Raw genomic sequence first — 8,754 nt, forward strand, 5'->3', positions numbered from 1 at the left:
CAATTGGGTATCTTACCCCACAGGAAAGGAGGAAGAAGATAAAAAAGGGGGGATGATAGAAGGGAGGGCAGATGGGGGAGGAGGTAATCAAAAACAAACACTTTCGAAAAGAGACAGAGTCAAGGGAGAAAATTCAATAAAAGAGGATTAGGTTAGGAAGGAGCAAAATATAGTTAGTCTTTCACACCATGAGTATTGTGGAAGGGTTTTACATAATGATACACATGTGGCCTATGCTGAATTGCTTGCCTTCTTAGGGAGGGTGGGTGGGGAGGGAAGAAGGGAGAGAATTTGGAACTCAAAGTTTTAAAAACAGATGTTCAAAAGCAAACCAAAAAAGTTTTTGCATGCAAATAGGAAATAAGATACACAGGCAATGGGGTGTAGAAATTTATCTTGCCCTACAAGAAAGGAAGGGAAAAGTGGATTTGAGGGGAGTGGGGTGACAGAAGGGAGGGCTGACTGGGGAATGGGGCAACCAGAATATATGCCATCTTGGAGTGGGCAGGAGGGTAGAAATGGGGAGAAAATTTGTAATTCAAACTCTTGTGAAAATCAATGCTGAAAACTAAATATATTAAATAAATTTAAAAAAAAGAAAAATCCTCTAAATCATTACTGATTAGAGGAACGCAAACCAAAAGAACTCTGAGGCATCACGTCATACCTATCAGATTGGCTAATATGACAGAAAAGCAAAGTGACAGATGTTGGAGGGGATGTGGAAAAATTGAGACACTAATAGACTATTGGTGGAATTGTGAGCTGATCTAGTGATTCTGGAGAGCAATTTGGAACTATGCCTAAAGGGTTACAAAGCTTACATACCCTTCGACCCAGCAATACCACTATTTGGTCTGTATCCCAAACTGATAAAAGAAAAAGAAAAAGGGCCTTTGTGTACAAAATCATTTATTGTAGTTCTTTTTGTAGTGGCATAGTGTGGAATATTCAGGGGATACCCATCAATTGGGGAGTGGCTAAACAAGTTGTGGTATATGATTGTGATGGAATGCTATTATGATAAAAGAAATGATGAGCAGGATGGTTTCAGAAAAACCTGGGAAGACATACGAACTGATGCAGAGCGAAGTGAGCAGAACCAGGTGGATATTGTACACAGCAACATCAATACTGTCTGCTAATGAACTGTGAATAACTTAACTATTCTGATCAAAACAACGATCCAACACAATTCCAAAACACTTAAGATGATAAATGCTATCCACCTCCAGAGAAAGGACTGATGGAGGCTGAATGCAGATTGAAACATAAATTTTCACTTTATTTTTCTTCCTTTTTTGCAATGTGGCTAATATGTAAATATATTTTAAATGATTTCACATATATTATTGATATCACATTTCTTGCCTCCACAATGAGTCATGGAGAATTCAGAACTTAATTTTTTAAAGAGCATGTTAAAATAAATATTTTTTGAAAATAGCACAATTCTTCCCTCTTTTCTTTTGAGTACACCCCATCCTTCCTTATCCAGACCTTTGTTCTGGTAATTATCCTCTCTCATTTATCTTTAACTTTTCAGGATTCAGAGTCAAAGGACAGGGATGAAAAATACTAGGGCAATCCTAAGAATGAGTAATAGTAAGTATCATATTTTCCCCAGAGGGATGAATGGAATGCCAAGAAAGCTTACAAGGCACCCACCTTCTCAGTTACCTCCATTCCATTAGACTCTTGCCATCTGCTTACAAACATGCACAGTCTATCCTTATTACTCTACTGAAACTGCTCTCAAAAATCATCAATTTCTTCCTGGTAAGCAAATCCAAAGACATGTTTCTTCTCTTTTCATCTTTCTTATCTTTTATGCCCATTTTGCACAGTATCGTTTCTTTCTAAATAGTTTTTCCTCTCTTGGTTTCTAAGGCATCATTCACTTTTCAAAAATACTTCTCGAAGTATTTCTTGATATCTTTAACCATTTCTGTTCTGTTTGTTCCTTTCTGGCTCCTCTTTTCAAATCCTATATGCTGTTATTTCCCAAGGTTCTTCCTTGAGCCCTCTTCTCACATTCTCTGCCTTACTAATCTATTTCACTCCCAACCCCGTTCTCAGGTTCTCAGAAAAGATTGTAAGATGCTCATAGCTAGAGCTGTCCCACAAAGAGGCAATGGGGGTCAACAAGACATTTTGGATAACTCCCTCCTTATGGCCCCCAGGGTTTCAGCCCCAGCCCCTTCTCCTGCTCCCCACCTTCCCGGAGCACCCTTGTTTCCTGTGCTCCCCCTTCCTTGGCCACCCCTTCTTTCCCTTGGTTTCCCTTCCCTTTTCCTCTAGCCCAACCCTCCTCTTTTCCTGCCTCCTTCACAGTCCAAGTCTCCTACCCGGCATCTCCTCCCATGGCCCCTCCCCCCTTGGTGACTCCTGCTTAGCTCCTAGTCAAGTGTCTTGTTGAGGTGCTTCCCTATGTGGCCCCTTCCCCTGAAGGGACCCCTACTCAGGTTCTGGTCTCATGGCCTGCCCCTACTGCAGGCCCTGCAGTATCTATCACCATGGGCCCTAACCCTGAGGCAACCCCTACTCAGGTTCCAGCCTCAGTCCCTGCCCCCGTGGCAGTACCTCCTCCCCGGCCCCTCTCTCTGACGTGGTGCCCACTCAGGTCTCTTCAGTAATTCCCCTTCTGTCCCTACTCCTCCTCAGGTTCCAGGTGATCTTCTCCCTCGCCAGTTGGATGCCCTGGCCTTGCAGTCTAATCTAGTTCAGCCGGCACCCCCCAGCCCCTCCCTCACCAGAAGCCAGACTTCCTATATCCCTCCCCAAGCTCCAGGCCCCACAGCACCTTCAGGGCTTTTTCCCCCGAGGAAAGTGCCTGCCTCCTGCACAGGGACTAGGAGAGTGCATGCGCCATTCTCCATTTCGGATCTAATTCAAACTAAATAAAAGGTGGGGAGATACTCAGAAGACCCCACTAAGTTTACTGAGGGTTTTAGGGACCTGGGCCTACAATTTGAGCTTTCTTGGGATGATTTGCATATCCTTTTCTTTGCTTGTTGTACCACTGAGGAGAAGAGGAGAATGTGGTAACACACCCAAAAATTTGGGGATCATTTGGCTAACAATGACCCCACAAAATACCTCCCAGGAACAGCTGCTGTTCCCAATAGTGACCCAGGATGGAATTATCAAGAGTGAGGACAGAGGAAAGAGAGACCATATGGTAATTTGCCTGTTAAAAGGCCTAAGAATCTCATTTCAAAAGCAAATAAATTTTCAAAAAATTAGGGAAATTACTCAGGGAGAAAAGGGAAACCCTGCCCTTTTCCAAGCCGGGCTAGTAGAAGCTATTAAGAAGTATGCAAATTTGGATCCTGATTCTATAGAAGGGGAGGCAATCTTTAGCATGTATTTCATTAATCAGTCTGCCCCAGATATTAGGAGGAAACTGCAGAAACTGACAGAGTGAGACCCCAAACACCTGAGGCCCAATTACTGGAGATGGCCTTTGGAGTATTTAACAATGGAGACCTGGTTGCAGCAGAGGAAAGAGAATGCAGGGAAAGGGCTAAAGACAGAGAACATGCTCAATTCTTGGCTGCTGCCATGGCCAGGAAAAGACCCAAGGAGTACCCCTCCAGGGCATCCCCTTGGAGGAAGCCCTGCAACTTGGGCAGTGCGGAAACCTGCTTTCCAGGCCACAAGGAGGGTCACTGGTCTAAGGAGTGCCCCTCTAGGGCACCCCCCCAGAGGAAGCCCCTAGGATCCATGCCTCCAGGAACATGCCCAGCATGTGACCAGGAGGGACATTGGAGGAAGGATTGCACCCAAGGTTGGAAAAGTGATAGAGCTGCTCCCAGTACCCTGTCCTCCGGTCTTCTCAAGACTCAGAAGGAGGGGAAAGCCTGGGACTTGGCAGTGCCCCTACTTTCTCCACGTCTCTCACTGAGCCCTGGGCAAAATCGATGGCAGAAGGTAAGGTTACCCACTTTATCATGGCTATGTTCTCTTGTGTTGACTAATTACTCTGGCCCTACATGCCTTCACCCCTCGACCCTCATTGAAGGGGAAAGAAAAGGGATTTCTGCAGACATACTCCCTTCCCTGTCTACTAGAATGCTCCTTCCTTATGCTCTCCTCTTGCCCTGTCCCCTTGTTGGGAAGGGACCTGATAGTGAAATTGGGAAGCAATTTTCTCTAGTTAAATTTCATAACTCCCTTTTCCTTCTGTTTACCAGACCTCCCCATGTTCCCTCAGAGGTGTTTGAGCCAATTGTTTGGTATCAGGGAATTCCTGGGCAAGCTACTTCTGCCAGCCTAGCCATAGCAACCCTCCATTGCCTTCAATATCCAATTAAGCTCAAGGTTTGGAAGGGACTGCCACTCAAGTCCCTGACTCTAGAGTGGGGCCCCTACCCAGCACAAGTGTTTGAGACTTTGAAAACTAAATTGACCACCACTCCAGCATTAGCTTTACCTAGTGTAGAAAAACCTTTTACTCTGTATGTTGATGAAAGGAGAGGGCAGGCTTTGGGAGTCCTAACCCAGTCCTTAGGACCTGACCCCAGGCCAGTTGCCCATTTTTCAAAACAATTAGATTCCCTGGTTGCTACAGCCATTCCAATTGGGGAAGCTTCAAAATCTCTACTTGACCAGCTTTTAGAAGTTCTGAATCCCCATGGAGTTCAGAGCATCCTAGAAGCAGAGAGCCGCCAGTGGCTGGTTAACCACTGGCTCACCAAATATCAAGTCCTGCTCTTTGATACTCCTGACCTAATTTGGCTGTGCTACACACTTCTGGACCTCAAAGCAGTGTGGTACACAGAACAAGTGTTTAGGAGAGGTAGGTATGAAATAGTCATCTGCAATAACCTCCAGGAAAATTGTCCTTTTTCTATACTCCTATGCTGCCTGTTTGGTACTTGTTTGCTTAACCTCCTTGCCAGCTTTGTCTCCTCCAGGCTCCAAGCCATCAACTTCCAGATGACTGCTCAGACTATGTACCCCTTGAATGGGACCCATTGAGGCAGGGACAGCTCTACCCCCCTTGCCAGCAGGAAGAAATTTCAGAAGCTAAGACCTTTACTCCAAAAGAATTTGGATCCCTTTTGTTTGAGGGAGGAATGATGAGGGTACAGTCTCTGGGAACTCCCTTGAACCTGATGGGATACAGTCTCTGGGAGCCCACTTGAACTCTCCCTGAATCTTCCCACTAGATCTGGCCTCCCCCAAGGCCATAAGCCTTTCCTTATCACTAGGCCCAAATCTCTACCTAGCTTAGCTCTCTATTTTCCAGCTGCTTCCCACCCTTGATCCTGATCAAAATATCTATACCCTAGCTCTGTTACCCTAGCTCACTTATTGTCTGTCATCTCCAGGTAGCCTTCAGCTACTTCCCACCCTTAATCCCATTCTCTTGGTTCCTGGAGTCTGACTTCATCCCAGTCCCATCAAGCTCCTCCTTAGACTCCTCCTCAAGACCCTCCCTAAACCCCTCCTCCCATCACCTCATGACCACCCTAGATCCCTCCTACAGTCTTTGCATGTATAAGTTTCATCTTGCCTCCATGAAGGACCTCAGATTCAATCTAGCTCAGATTGAATCTGGCCCGCTTGTGAAAGCAAGCATCACAAAGGGTGGGATTTCTTAAGACAACCCATTATAGCAAATCCTTACTAAACTTTGTCTTTTTCCTTGGTGAAAAAAAAGGCTATGGAATATAATAGGTAGGTAAAACAAGCTTCTTTTAAAATAATAAATCACACAGTTTCTTGTACTACAAAATACCATTAGCATATCCAGTTGAGTTTTCCATGATCCTTTCATAAAATGATATACTAAACAGATTTTCTTCCAATCCTCAATATGCTAAAAAAATCAACTGGACAAAGTGATAATGCCATAAGGCTTAGTATACAATACTTTTACACACTATAACAATATAAGAATTGTTAATATATCTCTTCAAAGTTTCAAGGCACTTAATATACACCATCTTATCTGAACCTCACAACCAGCCTGTGAAGGAGACACTATAGGCATTATAATCTCCATTTTTCAGGTGAAAGAACTAAGACTAAAAGAGGTTGTAACTCATATCATGTCAGAGGCAGGGCAGAAGGTAAGTCTTCTGATTTCAAATCTAACAAACTATCCTCCACACCAAGTTGTCTCTTATTTTACAGGATTCTCTTTGTAGTACTCTAGGCAACAGATTTACCATAAGCTTAATTCTTCAAAGTAAAAAAAAATTATTCTATTTTCAGTTTTTAAACACATCTAGGAGATTAGGATAATTTATTAGGCATGGCTCCTCTATACACATCAAGGCTGTATGTGCTGACAATTTTTTCAATTAAATTTTGAGAGTTTATTTTATTATTTCTGAAAACACAAAATAAAAACTGTTATGTTACTAAAGAGATACTTTCAAGGTCAAGGAAATACAATTTATATATGTAAACAACAACCTTATAACCTATCTTCAGGACACAGTCTTATACAGAATGGTGTGTCTGACTTGGTTCAATAGAAGTGAAAAGAATAAGTGAAATGGAAGGGAAGATTTGTAGTTTCAGATTTATATTCTATTTGTTCATATTTAATATGTAAAATTCTGTTTTCTCAGTGGGACTTTTTAATTTTTACAAGACATTGTGATATAGCAGAAAGAGCTGATGAGAGCTGAGTTTTATTCCAGGTTCTGCCATTTATTAATGATGTGAAATTGAACTATAGATCATAGTTAAAGATTGTGTATTACATCATGTTGGTGTTGGAGGTTGTGGTGTTAATGTGATTAAAGATCTTCCCCACCCATTTAATAGGCCTCAGGTGGAGCTAGTTAAGGGAAGCTTGATTAGGGGAGGCTTGTTTGTAGGAAGGCCCACACCCTTTTGCTAACTAGGTGTGAGGGCCCAGGCTCACACCATTTTGCTGATTAGGTATGAAGCCCTCAGGCCCTAAACAGGGTACGAATATATATATGTGTGTGTGTGTGTGTGTGTGTGTGTGTGTATGTATGAATGTGTATGTATGTGTATGTGTATATGTATGTGTGTATATATAATATATATGCATGTACGTACACACACACACACACACACACCGTGAGTGTAGCAGTTAAGCTCAGAAGGGATAACTTCAAGAGAAGAGAAAACTGTAAGGGCAGAGAGAGCTGCAGAGAGACAGAGAGAATTACAAGGACTCTCAGAAATACAAGCTCTCAGAACTTCGGGAAGAGAGGACACAGGCAAGAAGACAGCTAGGATTTCCTTGTGAGTGTTTACAGGAAGGCCCCAGCAGAGGGGAAGGTTATAGGATGACTTGGCTCCCTGCTGTGATATTGTGTTTTAATTTCTTTGCTATTATGACAAAGTGGACTTACTGGTTTTTGGATACAATTGCTGCTATGTCGAACTGGAATTACTGGTTTGGGGATTTGATCCTCTGGTGTTTGAATAAATGTTCTATTTCTGCCTTCTACATGGAAAGTCTCTTATATTCTGCAACACTGAACTACACAGGCAAATTAATTGTCACCATCAATATCGTGAATCTTGCCTTACTGATACAGAGGTGACCCCAAGTTCTGGTCACTGAAACTGTATCAGTAGAGAACAATTTCTGGTAAGTAGTTCCTACCAAGCTAGAAAAACTTTTAGTTTAGGTTCAGTACCAAGCAGTATATCTGTTTTCCAATGCTTAAGATACCTATGCTCAGAGAGTTTCATCACCAGATTGGCCACAGGGTGATGAAAAGTGATCTGAAGGTTGCTTACATGCAGCACTAAAATCACTAATGTTGGCTCTACAGAATTGAGCTCAGTTACTAGGAAACTAAATGTAAGACTTAAGCACAGGAAATAGTGGCTGTGGAGGAAGACTAATCCTTAGGGAATTTGACTACTAATGTCACTACAGGACTAACTTAATGGTTAGCTACTATATTACTACCATGGGGCTTAATCTTCTCTGGCACTAGGACTGACCCAACTGTCTGAGGCAGTACTGAACCTTCAGAGAAAGGTTAAGTAGGACCAATGTTAAATTTTTGAGAGGATCAGGTGGGTTATTATACTGTGATCTTGGTCTGACCAAAAGTAATAGCTGGAGCAGTTTTCTGGTGTGCTTATTTGATGTGTAACTGAGTTAAGTATTTTCAGTTATAATGATAAAAATGTAAATTGTGTCCTCAAGGTGCATGCAAAATCATCTAGTTTACAGAACTAACAGTGTTGGACAAAACTAGATCTCTGGTCTTGGGTAAATACTACTCAATGATTTTGATGAGTTCATATTATAAAGCCTTAGTATTTAATTGAAGAGGAAACAAATATAATTTGAAATATGATAATTTATCATGCATGCCTCTGTGAGTACCATACTCAACCTTAAGACTGACCTGTACAAACTAGTTACTGAATAATTAAGGGCAATGATATTCACTAGACCAGAATCTAGGATGCTTGCTTTCAGTAACCATCTGCTAATGAAGCCCTTGAGAATCCCCAGAGAGGACAGAAACAAAATGTTACACGTTATGTCAAGCATTTCTTGCTTCCTTGATAGTAAAACACCAACCAATTAACAAACTTGTAGGTCTCAAGATTTCATAAAATTTTGAGTAGAACCTTTAGGCCTTTTCAAACCAACTGCCTGAGTGAAGTATAAAAGGAAAGAATTAGATGAGACACTTTCTTATAAATATTTGATTTGTTGTCTAGGAAGAGGGTGGCAAATGACACTTCATAGAAACATCAGAGGGTCCAAAGGAGTTCTGAACATTCATATCC

Source organism: Trichosurus vulpecula, chromosome 6 (assembly GCF_011100635.1).
Source record: "Trichosurus vulpecula isolate mTriVul1 chromosome 6, mTriVul1.pri, whole genome shotgun sequence".
Lineage (NCBI taxonomy): Eukaryota > Metazoa > Chordata > Mammalia > Diprotodontia > Phalangeridae > Trichosurus > Trichosurus vulpecula.